Source organism: Rattus norvegicus, chromosome 16 (genome assembly GCF_036323735.1).
Source record: "Rattus norvegicus strain BN/NHsdMcwi chromosome 16, GRCr8, whole genome shotgun sequence".
In the NCBI taxonomy this organism is placed as follows: Eukaryota; Metazoa; Chordata; class Mammalia; order Rodentia; family Muridae; genus Rattus; species Rattus norvegicus.
Window position 1 is genome coordinate 75,117,974 of NC_086034.1, and position 20,983 is coordinate 75,138,956.

Below are 20,983 nucleotides of genomic sequence, written 5' to 3' on the forward strand. Positions count from 1 at the left end.
GCTCTAGTTGACTGATGCTTAGAGAGGAGCAACTAAGATGCCATCTTGCCATCTCTCTTCTTGGCAGGCATCGGAAAGTTGGATAGTGCTGGTCGTTTGGGGATTCTTATGCAATGGTGGTGAGAGCGTCCACACGGAAGCCATGCTAGGAACTACTCTGCACTCAGACACTCTATGGCTAACAATGCTGCCCTTCATGGCTTCTGCTGAGAATTTTCCCAGAGGCACCAAAGAGGCTCAGGTGAGGCTGTTTGTGGTGCTGGCTGTGATGGGCTTTGACTGGAGGCCATCTATCTGTTTGCTTCTAGGGTAGAGAAATAGAACAGCAAAAACACAACATTAAAACCTACAGGACGCAGGGAAGGTGGTTTGAAGAGGCAAGTTTGTAGCACTAAGTGCCTACATCAAAAATTGGAGAGATCAAATATTCATAATATAATGTCACACTAGAAGACTCTAGAACTGTGGTTTTCAACCTGTGGATTGCAGCTGTTTGGAAAGCACATGTTTGCAATGGTCATGGGAACCGAGGTGCTGCCCCAGAGCAAAATCATAGCTAGGACATGGCAATGAAAATCATTTTATAGTTGAGGGCTACTACGACATGAGGAACTATGTTAAAGAGTCCTACCTTTCTAAAGACTGAGGACCACCTGCTCTAAAAAGACAAGAAGAAACAATAATCAAAAGAAGTAGTTGGGAAGAAATTATTGAAATCAACGGAATAGAGACCACAGAAAAATTACAAAGAATCAAGAATCAATCAAAAGGACAGCTGGTTCTTTGAAGAAATCAAGATTGATGGACTCTTAGCCAAATTAACAAAAGTACAGAAAAAGAAGATCCAAAGTTATAAATTAGAAATGAAGAGAGCCATCACGTGGTTAACAAAGGAATCCAGAGAACTGCAGGGACATACTTGAAAAATCTGTACTTGAACAAATGAATGAACTTCTTGATTTTACATATATATGTGAGTACACACACACACACACACACACACACACACACACACAACCTACCAAACTTAAATCAAGATGAAATAAACAATTTAAACAGACCCATAAACCCTAGTGAAATAGACGCAGAAACTAAAATCTCCAACCAATATTAGCCCAAGGGCAAATGGATTTAGCCCACAATTCTACCAGACCGTCAAAGAAGAATGAACATCAAAGTTCCTCAAATAATTTCACAAAATAGAAACTGAAGGAACATTCTTTAACTCTTTTCATGAAGACACTATTACCTTTCTCCAAAACCACACAGACCTAACAACTGCACACGCGCACGTGTATGTGTGTGTGTGTGTGTGTGTGTGTGAGAGAGAGAGAGAGAGAGAGAGAGAGAGAGAGAGAGAGAGAGAGAAAGGGGGGAGGGAAGGAGGGAGAAAAGATTACAGATCAACATCCCTTGCCAAAAAAAAAGAAAGTTGCAAAATTTATCAGTAAAATACTTACAAGCTAAATCTAAGAACCCATCAAAAAGATTATCTACCGTGATGGAGTTGGCTTCACCCCAGAAATTCAATGATGCTTCAACGTATGTAGATCAATATACATGATTCACCACACAGACAAAAACACAGAAGCAACATAATCATCTAATTAGATTAGAAAGGGCCTTTGACAAAATCCAGCTTCCCTTCCTAAGGAAAGTCCTGGAGAACCAGAGGGACAAGGGAAGTGCTTCAGCAAAATAAAGGCAGTTTACAGCAAGCCCACAGCCAACATTATCCTGAGTAGATGGTTCTCAACCTTCCTAATGCTGGCACATTAACATAGTTCTTCCTGTTGTGGTGATCCCCAGTCATAAAATTATTTTTTTTGCTGCCTCATAATTGTAATTTTGCTGCTGTTATGAATCATAATATAAATATTTTTGAAGATAGAGGTTTGCTAAAGGAATCAAGAAACCACAGGTTGAGAACCACTATCCTAAACAGAGAGAAAATGAAAGCATTTCCGCTAAAATCAAGAACAAGACAAAGATGTCCACTCTTTCCATAAATATTCAGTATAGTATTTGAAATCTTAGGACAGTAAGATAACTGAAGGCGATTACAGATAGAAAAGGAAGAAGTCAAAGTATCTTTATTTTCAGATGATAGGACTTTAAATGTAAACAACCCTAAAAACTCCACAGAGAACTTCCACAGCTGATAAATATTTTCAGCAAAGTTGCAGCACACAAAACTAGCAGACACTTAACGCTGTGTGAAAATGAGAGAGAAGCTCTCTCTCGTCCTCAATGGTCTCCAGGTATCAGGACTTCTAACAAAGCTGTTTTCCTTCCAGGAGAAAGAGCTGATCTCTTTCACCCACTTTGAGTGCAAAACTCAAAAGCTACAGAGCAGAGGCTACATCGCCTTCCCCCGTTGTTCACAGCTACAGCACACTAAGGAGACTGCGTTACAGCTACGATCACCTTTCTTTCTGACAGAGAGAAACTACTAAGCATGGAGAACCCACCAAATTAACCTGTCCTCAGACAGACTCCAAACCAGCCTAAGCCACATTCCTCCTGCTATTCTCTACAACCCAAGGATGCTGTCTTAGCCAGGGTTACTATGGCTGTGATGAAGCACCGTGACCAAAAGCTTACACTTCCACAGCTCTGTTCATCTGCAAAGAAAAGTCAAGACAGGAACCGACACAGAAACCTGGAGGCAGGAGCTGGTGCAGAGGCTATGGAGGGTACAGCTTAATGGCTTGTTTTTCATGGCTTATTCAGCCTGCTTTATTATAGAATCCGGGACCACCATCTCATCCAAAATGAGCTGAGCTCTTCCCCTATCAACCACCAATTAAGAAAATGCCCTCCAGGCTTGCCTGCAGCCTAATTTTCTGGAGTCATTTTCTCAACTGACGTTCCCTCCTCTCAGAATACATTAGCTTGTGTCGAGTTGACATAAACGATGCTGCACAGATACCGGGCACATCTTAACTCGGAAGAATTCCATGGCCATTTAAGTTTAAAGGAAGAGGAAACATGAAAGAATCATCACCACAGCAGAAGCAGACACTAGAGCTGCACCAGCAACAGCAAGACTGCCGAGTCCCCAGTAGAGTCCCCACATGTCCTAAGCTTCTTAAACCCTAGGATGACATGTTCTCAATTTCACTAAGTAATACAACAATAACAGTAGTATTGGTGGTGGGGGTGGTAGGGTGATGATGATGATGGTGGTGGTGGTGATGATGATGATGGTGATGATAATGATAATGTCTGTGATGGTGATGGTGGTGATGATGATAGTAACTCTTGGCACTCTCTCCCTCCACCTCCAGATCACCCCAAAAATCTATTTCCTCTTCCCAGGAATACCCATGTTTCCCCACTTGAGCTCTTCTAGTCACTGAGCCTCTCTAGGTCTCTGGATTGTAGCATGGTTATACTTCACAGCGAACATCCATTTATAAGTGAATAAATACCATGTTTGTCTTTCAGACTCGGGGTTGCCTCACTTGGGATGATTTTTTTTTCTAGTTCCATCCATTTGCTTGCAAATTTCATGATGTCATTAAAAAAAAAAAAGCTGAGTAATACTCCACGGTGTAAGCATACCACATCTTCTTTATCCATTTCTCTGTCGAGAAACATCTAAGCTGTGTTTAGTTTCTGGCTGTTGTGGATAAAGCTGCTGCGAATGTGGTTAAGTATTAGGGTTGTGTAGCTTAGTGTTTGTACGGGACTCCTAACCGTGGGAGTGGAGGGTGTCTCTGACTCTTTTACCAGCTCCTGGCACTCTTTCCCCCCCTGGGTTGCCTCGTCTCATCTTGTGCCTAGTCTTATTGTAACTTGTTACCTCATGTTTGGTTGATATCTCTGGGAGAGCTGCTTTTTTCTGAAGGAAAAGAGAAGAGGAGTGGAATTGAGGGTAGGAGACAGGGGAGGTCGGGGAGGGGACTGGAAGGAGTGGAGGGAGGGAAATTATGGTCGGGATGTGATGTATGAGAGAAGAGTAGATAGATAGATAGATAGATAGATAGATAGATAGATAGATAGATGATAGATAGATAATAGATGATAGATAGATAGATAGATAGATAGATAGATAGATAGATAGATAGATAGATAGATGATAGATAGATAATAGATGATAGATAGATAGATAGATATTAGATGATAGATAGATAGATAGATAGATAGATAGATAGATAGATAGATAGATAGACAGTCAGACAGACAAGCAAAAAGACATGAAAATAATAATAATCTACAATGTCTGAAGAGCAGACTGTTCCTACAGAAACACCCTTCTCAAACAAATCTCACACCCCATGGACATGAGTTCTGATTAGACCACTGCCCAGCACCCAGAGTGGGGCACATTACTGCCTGGGAGGGGTAGGCAATCTCTCAAAGACACCAACACAACTGCTCTGTGGTGCTTTGACTACTTGGTGCTACCGGTCAGCAGGGCCATTTGCCTGGGTTTCAGTTTAAAATTATCGTACACAGTGTCTACAGACTCAGAGAGAGCTCTACCCTCCCCCAAACAGGTCTGCCTCATTCTGCACTGAAGGACAGTGAGCTTAGTAGGGTATTAGCCTCGGCTAACATTATCCTTGGCTCCTCCCTACCAAGTCCTCCCTTTAAATGTCATTAGCAGGGATGCTCTCGGCACTGGACAGCCCTTTGCATTTTAAGTGTGGTATCTGTGACTGACAAAAGGAAGAGGCCATTCCAGGGCAGGGTCACTTTCTGTGTGCCCAGCTTGTTTTCCCTTGGAAGACCCAGAGAGGCTAATCCAGCGCAGGAAAGGGGGAGGTAACTGCCTCCAGGCATTGGCCAAACTCAGCAGAGAAATACTTCTCAGTATTGCTGGTGTTCAAGATTCGAAGGCTGGAGTGGTTGTATGCAGTACAAGACAACCACTTTCGGGGAGTGACTACTCCAGCCCCATAAGCCCCTTTTACTAAGTTTGCTCTCAGGATCAGGGCTGAGATCTGGGTTTTCTTCTCATTTCAACCACTGTTTATCCACAGGAAAGCATGAAAATCACTCAGTGAGCTTGGGACAGGAAAATGGGGCTGGGGAGGAGTGCCGGGGGACAGGTAGCAGGGTAAAGGAAATAGGCCTGGCACCTGAAACAAAGTGGGTTCAGCTTCTGACATCTTCTAGTGTCTTGTGAGGTTCTGACTGTACAGACACTGGGAGATCTTGTGATTTCATGGAGAGTGTGCGAGGAGGGGAAGGGGTGTGTGTGTGTGTGTGTGTGTGTGTGTGTGTGTGTGTACAAGCACTTGTGAATGAAGGTGTTATGCACATGTGTGTGCATGCACAGAGATGCAGGAGGTTAACCCCCAATGTATGGTGCACCTCGTTTTTATGACAGAGTTTCTCACTGGCCTGAAATTTACCACGCAGGCTAGGCTGGCTAGCCAGAGAACACCAGGAATCTGCCTATTTCTACTTCTGGGAGATTAGAATTGCATGTAAGTGGCACTAAGCCTGGATTTTTTTTTCTATGTGTTCTGTGGATTGAACTTCAGTCTGCCCGCTTGCAATAGCAAGCCCTTTACTGACAGAGCCACATCCCCCGGCCTTAAGTGCTTTGGTTCTCTCATTGTGTCATCATCACTGTGGAAACCCGGCTGCATACATTCCAAGTCAATGTATCCAGTGCGATCCTGTGGACATCCGCTATGAATGCACCTGCTAACAGATGGCCGCATGTCAGAGGAAAGGTCTGAAGTGCAGCACTGAGGCCTGCTCAAAATTCCCAGCCCTGCCACTCACAATCTGCATTGTCCGGAAGGAGTGGCTTTCCTTCTCCCGGGCTTCATGTGCCCATCTGTAAGCTAGCAGGATTGTGCTCTCCGGAGCTCTGGGTTCATCGGCGCTGCCAGCTCTCTTGTACCCGTGGGTCCCTTTGCTACCTGAGCTCCCACCTCCTGCACCTGCCGTGTGTATCACTAGCAGTCTGATTATTTCAGGAGTGCCCTTGGGCTGACAGAGCCACTGAGTCCTTGCGCTCAGGGAACTGAAACATCTTGGAGTTAGGCCCCGCCTCCCTTAGGCAATCTTTAAATTGGATTGGCCCTGCCCCCAACCAACTCAAGACCTTCTGGAGACATTCTAACCTCCTGCTAAGTTGCCTCATCCTGGCTCTCTCCCTTCCCCAGACAGCTCACCTTCCCTCCCAAGTTGTCGCAGCCTCAACTGTCACTTTTATGCAAGTCCTCCCCCCACCCAAAACAAATGCAAAATGCACACTGACCGAAACGGAACTAAATAACAGGAGGAAAACGAAAACAGCTTTTTCGCTGAGATATTTCACTGCTGGAAATTGGGGATCTGCAGAGACTTGACCAAAACCAGCTCACAGCACTTCAGGTCTCTGGCCATAAAGAGATGGGTCACACTGTACTGCACTCCACTTTCTGAGTGTGCCCTGCCAAACCACGGTCAAAAGAATGACCGTAGTGATCAATGCCCTGGGGACCTGTGAGAGAGGCTCCAGGACAGAAGTCACAGAGCCTTTACTTCAGGTACATTTGGTCCCCTGCACTGTTCTTGGATGCGATTCTGTGCCTACTGTGACCAACATTTACATTCAATTTATAAGACAGGTTTGTTATTGTTGGATGTCAGACCATAGCTGTGGAACCCAATCTGGTCAGTGTACCCTGAACCTGGCCATGCCTTGCTTTCATGCTCTCCCAGATGTAATCTATAGTACGTTCCAGACAGTTTTGTTTAAACTGATCTGTCCTGAGAAAGTTCTGGGGAAGGGCTACTCTGTCGGTATTTAGTATATGCTTACTGGCATTTATTTACATGTATTTTCTGATCACGTTTTCCTGATCGCAAGCAACCTTCCTTGGACGATTGCTTCCTTTGTTGCATTCATGCATAAAAGTACTGTTGATAGCGTCAGACTATAGTCTGCCCCATTCTTTCAGGTCCTCAGATCCTAGGTCTCACAAACACAGATCTGCCCAGGTCAGTGAAAGTCAACAGTGCCCCAGGCTTGTGACTACATCACACGGTGGGTATGGCTGGGCATGTTAGCTCGCTGGTAAAGTATAAGCTATCGTGTGAAATGGCCTGGCTTCCATCCCTAAGACTGCAAAACACGAATTCAGTGAACCAGCAAATGAGGGTAAAGGTTGATCAAGGAGTGTAGAAGGGCCACTCTGCAGGACCAGACAGAAGCTACCGAGCACTGCCTTACCGAGAAGCCGAATCCCAGGCCCAGAGACTGGCTGAACAGAACACGATCACTTACTTCCCTCTTAAATGCCAGCATAGTTCGCTTTCCCTTCTTACTTGGACCTGGTTCCCTTGAAAAACAGCTAAGAGAAATCCAAGAGGAAAGTCTAATGGTTGTAGGGAGTGGGTGTGGTCCTCCTAGAACTATGGTTCTCAACCTTCCTGACGCTGTGACCGTGAAGTAGTTTCTCATGGTGCAGTGACCCTAATCATAAAATGACTTCATTGCTACTTCATAACTGTAATTTGCCTACTGTTATGCATTGTAATATAAAGATCTGTGTTTTCTGGTGGTCTTAAGTGACCCCTGTGAAAGGGTCGTTCAACCCCCAGGTTGAGACCCACTGTCCTAGAGGACCCGGGAGCTGGATCTTGAGAGGGCTGGGTGGATGCAGACAGGTAGAGAAGGGTGTGAACTTGGAGAAGAGCAGAAGCAGAGCAGGACAAGGCAGAGACCTCCAGACAGCAAGTCCCATAGCGCCCTGTGGAAGAAGAAGTAAGAAGAAAGATTCTACTTTGAGGAAACGGGAGGCCACCTAAGGCACAGCAGGAGACCCTTCCACTCCGGGCTCCAGCATTCACCTCCAGTCTGTCCAAGGTCATGTCTGCATCTTTCAGCACCCAAATCCAGACCCGATAGGTACATAAGAGGGTTTGTTACCCCTCTCTGGCCTCCTTATTTCTGCCCCTCTAAGGATGTCAGAGGCAGAGCCTGCTAATTTAAGCCAACGTTAAGCTCCAGTGCAGAGCCTGGAATCACTTAATGAATAGAGTGCGATAACCTGCTCTTCACAAAAGGGAGAATTAAAAACTCATTTCTATCAGTGACAGAGTAGAAAGAAAACAGCAGTCTCGCTCTATTCTGATAATGGAGATAGCAGCCATGCTTTATGAACTCCTAATTAGATCTCCTCCATCTCTTGTTTTGATTCCATGTTTGCCTTTTTAAAGCTATAGGAAGAATAGCCACCGTGCCCCCACCAGGGCTTGAACGGGCAGAATACTGACCTGGACGTTTCTGTTCCACAGCGCCACCTGGAGGCTGAGAGGTGGGGCCCCTTGCGCAGCAGATGTCGGCTGATCATCTGTCCTAAAGAGCTCTTCGGTCTCTGTCCACAGGCCTGTTGGGGGCCCACTGTCCTTGCCGTGCATCTGAACTAAGGCAGCTTCTTGACTGCAGTGTAGATGGGTCAGAAGAAGGTGGGAGAAGCCGGAGCCCTAATGAGTGGGCAAAACGGGGTTCTTTGCCTGTGTTTCACCTTTTCTTCTTAGAGTGAAAATTGGAAAATGGTTCAGTAAGCTCAGGGACAGCCTCCTGGGTGCCATGCTGGCAGAAGAAGCAGGAAGGTGGCTGATGTCCTGCCAGTAAAACCACTAAGCTTAGATCCAGTTCTTCAATTCCACAAACCCATGAGAGTGGGAAGAAAGAGGACCCAGCAGTCAGCCTAGTGAACAAGAAGAGGGCTTCCTGAAGGGATCGTGGAGTGTGCTTCAGGGGACTTCCAGACAAAGTTCAAAGAGATTTCACCTGGTCTCTTAAGACACGGAAGCCAGCCTGGACTCTAAATCTCTCCAAGGAGCAATGAAACTGCTCCGCGGGCTTGATGGTGGGGAGGCGCTAAGAAGTTTCAGCAGCAGAGCTTATCAAAATGTTAGAATAAACTTCTCTCCTCCCCTGTCCCTTCCTCCTTTCCCTGTCCTCTCTTCCCCTTTCTCCTCAATCCATCCCACACAGTTGTTTCAGAATCTTCTCGTGCATAACTCTGGCCTCTCTCTTGTCATTGGCCCCTTGCCTGATCTCTCTCTCCTCTCTCTCTCTTCTTGGTTTCCCTGTGTACCTATGGAAGAGTCACTAAGAGCTATATAGTCCAGCAGAAAGTATGGCCATGGATCACAGTGACCAGACTGAAGCAACAGCTCATAGAACTCAGAAAATAGAAACACATCAAAATTGGGTTGGAAGCTGATGACATAGTCAGCAGTAGAGACGCAGAGGCAGAAGGATGGGAGTTACAGATGGACCAGGGTGGGTTATGCAGTGTAATGGATGTTCTTGGTTGTCAGCTTGACTATATCTGGAATGAACTCCAATCCAGAAGTGGAGGGCAAACCTGTGAGAGAGTTTCTGCAGCAGGTGAATCCACTTGCAGTCTTTGAGGATAGAAGACACACCTTTAATCTGGACCACACCCTCCGCTGGAAGCTTACCTAAGGACATAGAAAAAAAAGAAGTGTTTGCATTTTGCTTCCTGACTTGTTGGCACATCCATTCCTGGCCTTGGAGACTACTTCTTTGGGATTCCACCACATACAGAAGACAGAAGACAGCTGAGACAGCCAGGATTGTAGAACTGAGTAACTGCTAGATTCTTGGTCTTTCCATTCACAGCTAGCCTTTAGATACAGCCTGTAAGTCATTCCAATAGATCCCAGATAGAGATAGATAGATAGATAGATAGATGGATGGATAGATAGATGGATAGATAGATGGATAGATAGATGGATAGATAGATAGATAGATATGATATGATATTTAGAGAGAGGGGGAGAGAAAAATTCATTCCATAAATTCAATGACTTCTGAGCCCCTTACAAATCCGTGAAGTAAAACGCTAGAGAACAAAGCAGTGGAAACAAGGTGACTCAGCAGATTACCATGCTTTACCACCCAAGCCTGACAACCTGAGTTCAGATCACCAGGTACCACACAGAAAGCCAGAAGCATAGTGTAAATCTGTCCTCTCAACTCTTCTGCTGTGAGATGTGAGGTAGAAACATAATTGCCCAGAAACCCAGAGCCAGCTAGGCTGAAGTACACAGTGAAACAAAACCAAGAAAGTCTCTCCCTCAAAACAGAGTGGAAGGTAAGCACCAACTCCTACAAGTTATTTTCTGTCCTCCAAGGGAACACACACACACACACACACACACACACACACACACACACACACACAATCTATATGCACAAAAATAAAAAGTAAATCTAAAAATCAAAAGCAGAGCCAGATATCATGTCCTTAATTCTAGCATTTGGGAGAAAAGGGTAAGCTTATCTCTGTGAGTTCAAGGCCTGCCTGGTCTAAATAGTAAGTTTCAGGAGGGAGAGGGAGAGGGAGCAGAAGAAGGAGAGGAGGGAGAGAGAGGAGGGAGAGGGAGAAGGGGAGGAGGGAGGGAGAGGAGTGGGGGGAGGAGAGAGGGAGAGAAACAGGAGGGGGAGGGGGAGAAGGAGGAGGAGGAGGAGGGGGAGGGGGAGGAGGAGGAAAGAGAAAAAAAAGAGCACACATATTTAATCCTAGTTCTTGGGAAGGAGAGACTCTATAAATTCAAGGCCAAATATAGTGAGACCCTGTGTCAAGCAAACAAATAAAAATAAAGCAAACAACAACAACAAAACACAGGCTCAAATCATCTGACTGACCAGCCTAGAGACAAGGGCAACAATGTAGCTGTGGGCCAAATCCCTCCCTGCCTGTTCCTCAAGCTCAGAGCAGCATTCGCAGTTACCTTTGCCTGTGGCTGCCTTTACACCTGAAACGGAGCTGAATCATTCCAGGAAGCCCAGGAAGCACACAGCGTTCTTGCCTGACCCTTAGCAAGAAAAGCTTGGCAGCTTTGCTCGTGCATCTGGGCTGCTCTCTACCTCTGTCTGAGCATCAGGAGGCCAGAACTCAACAGGGCAAGCCCCTGCCAATGAGTGGCTAGAAGCCTTATCCCTCATACCTGAGGATGAAGAGGGCCAGTATCTTGCTCTCACATGGTGACTAGAAGGATCACAGTAAAAGACAAAGCAGTCAGACTATGTAAGAGTAGCACAGTCTAGGAGCCCTCCTCTCTCTGAGGAGAGAGACGACCACACTCTCCTGAAACAATCTAATTCTTTGCTTTGCCCCTGGGTTTCTTATTGCACCCACTGCTGCCCAGGCCTGACTTAGGTCACTGGCACAAGCTCCAGGACCTTGTTTTGATATAATGCCTCAGACACTGAGCGCTTTACTTCTGAAGACAGGGCTGTCAATCCATTATCTTGATTAATCAACACAGGGATTTAAATTGTGAAAACAATCTTATTGACCCTCCTGCTTGCTCAGTGAGGCTGGTGACTGACCGCACCCTGTATGTGCCAGGTACTCAGCTAAGCACTAAGTACTCAGCTAAGCACTAAATAAGTACTCAGTTAAGCACCAGGAAAGCAAGTAAAGCAAAGGTCATGCACGCCCCTGCTGCTTGCTGCCTACTGCCCTGCAGCCTCAATGGTGCAGCCCCAGCAAAGGGTAGAGAAAGTCAAGAGTCCTACAACTGATTAATACGTTGTAATCTCTAAGTCACTGAGTCCTCAAAGACTTAAAACTAGACCGAGACCAGAATTGGCTTAGAATAAATTACATATTGCGATGGTTAACATTTGTCAATAGACTGAATCAATGGGAAACATACGTCAAAGATGACTGGGTTGTATGTCCATGTACTGACAGGGGGAAGACACACTCTGGATGTGGGCAGCAGCATCCAATAGTCCAGGAGTCCAGATGAAACAAAATGGTGAAAATGGATGTATTTATTTACTTGTCTCATTGCTGAGGGAAAAAATACATGATGAAAGCAGCTTCAGAATGTGTGCCGGACAGTTTTAGTTCAACTTGACCCAAGCTGAAGTCATCTGAGAGGAAGGAATCGCAACTAAGAAAATTCCTCCATAAGATTCCGTTCTAAGGCATTGTATTAATTAGTTCCTGATGTGGGAGGGCCCAGCCCATGGTGGGTGGGACCATCCCTGGGCTGGTGGTCTTAGGTCCTATAAGAAAGCAGGCTGCGCAAGCCAAGGTGAACAAGCCCTCTCTGCGACCTCTACATCAGCTCCAGACTCCAGTTTCCTGCCGTCTTTGAGTTCCGGTCCTGACTCCCTTCAACAATGTAAGCTGAATAAACCCTTTCCTCCCCAACTTGATTTTTCTTTTTTCTTTTTTTTTTTTTTTGGTTATAATGTTTCATCAATGCAATAGAAAGCCTAATTAAGACAGACTGGAAGGATTACTCTGACTCACAATTTTAGGGAGCCATCCTCTTGAGAGCAAGGCATGGCTGAAGGATTATGAGGCCATCGGTCACATTGCACCCACCTCTGGCACGGAGAGATGGATCCTAGAGGTAACTTACTTTCTCAGGTTTGCCCTAGACTCCAGCCCATGGGGCTGGGATGCTGACCTTCAGGGTCTCTTCCAGCATCAGCTAAACCACTCTAGAAACATCCCCAAAGACATGCCTCCTGGCTCGGAATCCAGTCAAGCCAATAACAAGGATTAGCTGTCACCACAGGATGCTCTGTGGTGTTTTCTCCACTGATGCTCTTGCCTGCAGGCATGACGCTTCAGTCTGTACACACAGGGTTATACCAGAGACTCTCTAGGAAGGTGCTAGACTCTCTCTGCCTCACACAGTGGCTGCATCATCAGCCTCTGTTGTTCTGTGGCTCCGAGTGTCTGAGACTGAAGCTCTCCCGGCCTGCAAACAGCCGTGGTGGGGTGAACCCAGCCTTAGGATCCACCTAATAAATTCTATGTTATCATTGCATATACATTTCTTGATTCTAGCCTTCTAAAGTATCCTAATGCAAATAATTGTATTTTTCACAGTATATTAGTAGGTATAGAATAATCGAATTTGTTCAGTAATGGGGGGGGGTGTTGATGGACAATCCAGGTTTTGAGCATTAGAGAGGAGAGTGGGGGACGAACACAGATCCCATCGAGGAGCCCATGGAGAAGGCTGGTGGGCACAAGTCCTCCTATTGACTGAGAAGGCCCTTGGCTTGCCTCACAGGTCTCACAGCACTGGCAGCAGTAAAATGGGCATCTGGGAAAGAACGGAGCGCAGGGAAGGAAGAGGAAGATTGCTGTGTTGTGTAGTAGAAAGGTAGGCAGGGGACGGGAGGGGTGTCCAGTCTGAGCAATGTGATATGCTGACGACTTATTCATAGAAATAAAACCGTGATGACAGCTTCCGGTCCTCCCCAGGATCAAAAGGATGTGAGCTCCCTAGAGAGAGGTCAGTAACGGAGGTGGCCACAGGCCCAGGAAGCCTCCTATACTAGGGGTTGCTACCATTTACTCAGGCCCCCATGGCTTCTAATATTTTCCTCTAATATCTCAATCACTTGGCCAAAGTAGCTGATTGGAGTCACAAGCCTCTGACAGTGCCATCTTGTTTCCCTTCCTTTGCCTGCAGGAACCGAGTCAACGTTCCTGCCTCTGAAGTGTCACTTCGATCTGGTCAACCAGTGCATAATTAGATGCTTACTGCAGCCCTGTCCCCTAATATTTGGATCGAGTCTGATATGATTCTTTTTATGCTGGGGAGAAGTCATTAGGAAGAGGGACCAGTAATAGATTAACTAACTAGCTTGTCGGTCAAGCCCGTGGCTTGCTCCCTCCAAGGCATTGGCTCCCAAGAGGATGTGGCAACACGAACTGTTAAGCGTGGGTTTCCATCCAGCGCTAGACTTGTCCCAAAGTGGCCTGGGTACTACAAGTGCCCCATCCCATGATGCATGATTGCCTCTGCCCAGGACCCCTCGTGGTCCCCTCCTTACCTTACTTTGTATGGTTCCTAGTATTTACCTGTTCTTCATGCACACATCAAACCGGGGAGTGGAACCATCCCTGGAATAAAGTGTCTACGGTCTGCACCACTTATGTCAGCCAATAAATATCTCATCCCCCACCAGAGGAATTCTCCCATCGGCCTTCAGTGCTTCAAGGGTGAGTGATGTCTTGGTCATGTTATTATGGGAAATATTAGCAACCAAACTATACAGCTTGCAAACAAGCTGGCAATATAAGGCAGGGCCTCCCTCCCAGAGAGGCTGCTGGGTAGCAGGGGCTAACGTGGAGGCCCCAGGTGAAATTACCCCATCCCATAACCTCTTATGACTGAAAAATCTCACTGGGAGCAGCCAGGGACTGGGTAGATGGTATCAAGGAGAGACTCACCCTGGAAGCTTGGGAGGTCGCTGCCCTAAACTGGCTTTTTCTTAGATATGTTATCTTCTTTCTCTCCTCCCATGACATTTCAGAACTTTCCTTTTTTGTCTTCTCTGCCCTCATCCCCAACTGCTGCAGCAGATATCCCGGTAAATAGCTCTAACTCATGAACTCACCGATTGTTCAAGCTAACACAGATGCCAGGTTCTATTCTCTGTAGTCAGATGCCAAAGCCTGAGACTGTGACAGTGAGACTTTAGATTCTAACTCAAAAATAATAAACACTGTGTTTGTAGACCAGTACCAATGTTTGGACGTTGGTAGTGTTCTTCTCCTGATTCTACAGGTGAAGAAGTCATGTAGGCTGCCCTCAGACTTTCTCTTCACTCTCTCTGCCCCCATCCAATCTCCTAGTCTCATCCCCAGTGCTACAGCAGAACCCCAGCTGCAGCCTTCCCTCTTCCTCTTCCCTGCTCCCCCTTCTCATCTCCTGTGGATCCCAACCCCCCCCCAGTAGACTGAAGGTGGCCCATGTCTCTCCTATTGATCCTGAGATTCATTCCCCCACCCCAGTCTCCTCCTAGCTCTGTAGCAGGGATCCTGCAGTGGTCTCTCTTTCTTCTTTGATCCCATCTCCAATGGATCAAAAGGAGCTCCTCCAACCTTCCCTCCTCCAATCATTCCAGTATCCCAGCCTCCAATACTAGTAGGCATTTCCTGTGATCACACTGACTAAGCCGGCCAATAAAACAGGCACCCACAGCAATCACACTCTCTGAAAAAAAAATCCCAAGAGGAAACAGAAACCAAGGGAAAAAAACACCCACCCAACAAAGACAAACCCAGAAATCAGCACTGTCTTAGTTAAGGTTTTACTACTGTAAACAGACACCATGACCAAGGCAACTCTTATAAGGACAACATTTAATTGGGGCTGGCTCACAGGTTCAGAAGTTCTGTCCATTATCATCAAGGCAGGAGCATGGCAGTGTCCAGGTAGGTATGGTGCAAAAGGAGCTGAGAGGTCTACATCTTGTTCCAAAGACAAACAGGAGAAAACTGGCTTCCAGGGAGTTAGGATGAGGGTCTTAAAGCCCGTGCCTCCAACAAAGCCACACCTATTCCAACAAGGCTACACCTCCTAATAATGCCACTCCCTGGGTCAAGCATATTTAAACTAGAACAAGCACCTAAACCTATAATCATCCCAAGCCCAGATGTCTAGATGCCAGCTTAAGAACATAGTCACTAGCAGGGACAACATCTGTACAACTCATTGAACAGGGAGACGTTGGGTTGGTGTACATGGAGCCTTTACCCCTTCCTTCTAGTCTCTTTGGTGTGGGAAGGTACTCTGCAGGTTACCGAAAGAGAAATGTGAACACCAACCCAGCCACAAAACCTCTGACCTACAATCTGCCATGCCTGTAAAATATGCTTAGGTGACAGTGGCACAGAACTTGTGGGAGGAGATGACCACTGACTGGTTTGACTTAAGGCCCGCCCACTCCACAAGAGGGAACCCATGCCTGATGCTGCTTAGGTAACCAAGAGCCAGAGTTAGACTGAAGGTAAAACCAAATGCTACTGGCCTAAAAAAAAAAAACAAACAAAAAAAAAAAACAGATAAACAAACAAAAAAAACCCGAAAGTCAATAAAATGACTCCTGATGACATTGTGCTACACTCATAGACCAGTGTCTTATTCGGCATCCGAGAGGCTTTCTCAGACATCAGATGGGAAAGAAGCAGAGACCCACAGCCAGACAGTACTAGACAAGAGAGTCTAAATGGGATGTCTCCATGAAATCCCTCCCCTCAGAGCTCAGGAAATCCCACCGAAAAGGAGGTGGAAAGATTGTACGAGTCAGAGGGAATGGAGGACACCAGGAGAACTCACGATCTATTTTCAATAAAAGGGGAAAGTGAGGTAAAAAAGGTCAGTCTGTAAGGGATCACACAAGTGGATTGGAATCATTCATTTCCCTTAGGAATACAGGGCAATGAGACAGGCTTGGGGACTGCATAGAAAAACCCAGGAGAGCGGTACGGGAGGTGGTTCTGCAACCCTGGCCTCATGTGACAAGAAAGGGGTGCAGAATGTGGTTGTATCCAAGAGCACAGGATATACTCATGGTGTACAGCACTAGGCGTGAGGGCTGGATGTGGACGTCGGAGTCTGAGGAAGGCCTGCCCCCTACCATGTTTCTTCTTTGTGAAGTGGGTAGAAGTTAGTGATGTGAGGTGTTTGTTTGTTTGTTTGTTCTTTAAGTGTGTAGAAAGCAAGAAAATGGTTGCCAGTGTATTCACCCACTGAAGTTCAGAGGTCATGGCCAAGTGGGTCTGGTGTGCACAGTGTGTGCTTTTAACCAGCCAAGGACTCCTGCCTGAGGCCACTGAGCCTGCAAGAGTAAACTTGCAGTCCCCATTACTAGCACCTCAGGAACCGGTAAAAAAGGATGCTTAACATGGTACTGGTTTCTACTATAAAATCCCTAGTATTCATTCTCTGGGATATAGCTTTTCCCGAAACAGATATGGACTCTAGGGAACTACCTTTGAATACATGGCTCCAACCAGCACTTTGAGAGAAGGTGGCATTCTTTATTGTTCTGCAGAAATCTTTGGGAGGGAGGGGGGAGCCTATAGCAATCAACATCTGGCTGTTTGATTAGTAAGTCGGCTATGTGTTGTTGTAAAAATATAAATGTAAAAAAGAGTAGTGGTGTCTTTTACCCCGCTAGGTCCTCACTGCGGTGCCCCAAGATATCTGCTAGATATCTTGGCGGAAACACAGCCCAGCCGCACACTTTCCTACACTCAAACCCTCACATAAAAGAACACACAACACAATAATCTTAGATCCAATTGGTAAGACATAATTGCCCACTTAAACATACAAAGCCCGGTACCATCCATCCCTTGAGAACATTAATAACAACCTGTAAATACACAGAGCAGAATCTTAACATCACCTGCCATGGCTTCTCCCCTCTCTCCGTCACTCCTTCTCCTCCTCTCTCCCCTAGTCTCCTCCTCTTCCTTCAAACTTCTCTCCCGCCCATCCTTCCTTCTCCTCCAATGACAGGCCTCCTTCTATCCTGTACCTGCCTCACCTGTGACATCATCCTACAGCTATGAGCAAATGACCCATGTTCTACCAGGAGCCCAAGCCAGCAGCTCTGTTGGTTGCCTCTACCATGTAGGACTGAGAGGGGGAGGGGCATCTGTTCATGCTGTCTGCTTCCAGACAAGATTCCTCCCCAGCTGCACCTTGCATCTGTCTCCCTTTGGGTACGTGACTACTGGTCACTTAGTGACATCTGCCTCTGCTTGGAGAGGCTACTGTGGCTTTCTGAGTCACCCAGCTCAAAGTTCAGGAACAGAACTGTGCCTGCCAGGCTCCCTCCAGTGATGGATCTCGACTAGGTGATCAAATGCTGGGAGGGATGAGGGAATGGGAGTGAGGGGCCCGGACTCCTCAGTATGAGGACATCTTCCTCCCTTGTCCAGTTCCATGTCGTCTCTAAACCTGGAGTCAGGTGTATTTACAGAGGTTTCAAATCAGTGTCATAAAATATCGAATCAATGTATTAGGATTAAAAAAAAGTAGAGCAAAAAAAAAGTATAAGTATCTGGGCCATCAAAGTATTGTTAGTAACAGTGACGTTCGGGAGAGAGTACCGGCATCTCCTTAAATAGTTTTAGTTTTGTTTTGTTTTGCTTTTTTCTTTTTTAATGTGATTATCCCATTTTTGTGTGTGTGCATTGGTTGTTTGTTTTTGTTAGATGCCTTTTGAGAACAGTCATCAGCACCTAGGAAGGGAAGTAGCCACAAGACTGGGTGAAGCATCCCCACTTTCTGAAGGAAGCCAGGGCTCGCAGGTCTGAGTGGGGAGGATCATTCTCCTGCCATTTCCAAGGGAGCAACAAGAGAAAGCACTCCCTCCCACCAGAGAAAGATACTGAGATAGTAGCCACACCACGGTGAAAGACAGAACTGCACCGAGAGGCTCTTCAGCTGTGACTATCTACCCAAGTTTGCTCTTCTCATCCCTCCCTTCCTTAAACCTCTCTAACTATTCTGATTGATCCATTATATGCATCAATCGAAATGTTGAAAGGTTTATTTGTTTTGATTCCTCTTTCTAAATAAAAAAAAAACTGTGGTAAACATGACCAGTATGTATGAGCCCCTATTCCCTCTGATAACATTAACAAAGCCAAGTCAACATAAATGACATTTGTCAAGGTACGCTGTGAAACGCTGCTTTAAGTCTGAAATGGCCACGGAAGAGCACATTTCCCGGGGAAGGTCTGCCACCGTGTGGAATAGACTGGTATTGCAACGGTCTGTCCAAATAGCCCACATCCATTTGGAGAATTTCACTAAGGACAAAAGGATTCTCTGAGACAAAGCCCGGAGGTTAAAATATAGCACGAAGCTCCTCAAAATTGTTCTCAGCAAGAAGCCAATCCAATCCCCCTCTCAATCATCTTGGAGCAGCAAGAGATAGCAGCAATTAGCACTGATTGGCTTAAAATGCCTGTCCCAAGCTCATTCTCTGTGAACTAGATAGATTCTCTCCAGGAAAGACCCATCTACCAGAACAAAAAGAAGAAAGTTAGGACTCACTTCAAGCTATCCTTTTTTTCTTTTTATTCGTTAAAAGACAGTAGGCTAGGGGCTGGCTGGGATTTTTTTTTTTTTTTATCATTACTTGCTTCGGATATTTTTATGGCTAAGAGACCAAGGCTGAATTATCTATTTAGGACCCCTTCTCAGAGGTACCTGGGGTAGGCACATCTGAGGAGGAGATGCTCCTACCTCTGCAGCTATCGGTCAGCTCCCAGGAGTCATCCAGAGAATCCTAAGGACAGAGTGTACCTGAGAGGTTTGGGACTGGCCAAACACAATGGTCATTCAAGGCAGCTGCATCCTCCGTCCTGGGGGAAGGATCCGACTGTGACAAGGATGAAGTGTTTTAGCCACAGGCCAGATGGGATGGGTGGTATATCCACTTGGGGGGTGGTACCAATTCTCCCACTCTACAAGAAACTGGAATGACAGCTCTAGCTGCCGTAGTAAAGATGAATGGAGGGAGAGGACCTTCTTCCTCACCTCTCATGAGGACCTTCTTCCTCACCTCTTGGCGTGCCTTAGATTTCCTTTCCCACTACTCAGGCCACCAGAAAAAGTTTTCTCCATGCTTGTCTGCCTAGCTAGATGGACCTGCTCTCGGAAGGCTGGAATTGTTCCTTTCTATCTGTGGCCAGAATGGAACTCAAGGCCTGACATGTAGAATGCTTGTGGAAGAAGAGAGAGGAGGGAGGTGAGGACTAGAGTTAGTAGCCTTTGATGGGTGCTGGCAGGTCCTGAGGTGACAAGCTTTGTCAGTGCCTGGACCTCAGGCCCACCCACATGCAAACAGTTCTCTCCATACTGTTCAAGGTTACCACTTAGCAGGTCCCCTCGGCAATCAGCAAGGACTAACACAAGTTATCTTCTCTGCCCTGATCTGTGCTGGCATTCGGCTGGATTTGGTTCTGGGCTTGATCTTCATAGATCTTACATCACTTCTTTGAGAATTCCAACCTAGAAAGCAAAAATTAAAATAGGAAAGACTGCATGCTTCACTTGATCCACTCTTATGTGAGGATCAAGATTTTCCTTCCTAGTTTTCTTCATGTAAAAAATGCTGAGGATGTAGGTCAGCAGTAGAATGCTTGCCTAGCACAAAGAGACAAATGCATGCACAGGACTGTGTTCCTCTCCCCATGGTTTTTGTGCAGAAAATAACAAAATCTATGTAGCTTTCACATTCTGTCTTTGCCTGTTAGCAATATATCATCCTAGAGGGAAACTCCTCAAAACTTGAGAAATAAAACAACTCACAAGTTTCAAGAAGTTCCTGAAACTGACTCACTGTCAATTAAGACCAATCTCTTTCCTTTGTATCACTGTGAAGACAAGTCCTCTCCCATTCTGGTCCAATCAGTCTCCTCTTGTTGTATGACTTTTCCTGAGGATTGTGAACAAATATCTATTCATCCTAGTTAGGACACCAAAGACAAACCAAAGAAAATGTCACCCAAGTTTAGCTTCCTGAACCAGTGAGTTTACTGGAGTTAACTAGACTGTGGGTGAAGGGCTACTTAGAGGATCATGATTACAAAAGTAATATCATCACCAAAAGGATGACCCAGCAAGATTCATAATCTACAAAAGCTTTGACTTTGGAGCTCTCTATACAACTTGCAGGAAGCTTGACTGTTCTTCTCAGCAATTGTTACTGCCTGTATATTTGTAGTGTGTGTGTGTGTGTGTGTGTGTGTGTGTGTGTGTGTGTGTGTACATCTGAACACACACACTTTGGGTGGTCTTATTAATCTAGTAAGTTTCAGAAACTTCCTGAAACTTGTGAGTTGTTTTACATTTCAAGTCTTAAAGAGCCTCCCTCCAGGATGAGATATTTCAATTTGCGGAAAGTTGCTCCTCAGTAGCAATGGGTGCACATTCTGTCTGTTTGTAGTATTTTGCCATGACAGATACCAGCTTTGTGTAACATCTACTATCTATTATTTAAAGTCCTTAAGAGTAAATATTTATTTTCTAAAAACTACCAGAAGTGGATTGCTGGTCCAAAGGTTATATATCTACTATTCTGTGTGTTGTGTCCAAATATCCCATCTAGAGGTTCTTTCTACTCTGTCACTTGCCAACACTGCACACTACTTTCCCTACTTTCCCACAGCCTTGCCACAGTGTGCTGCAAGCTTCTGTA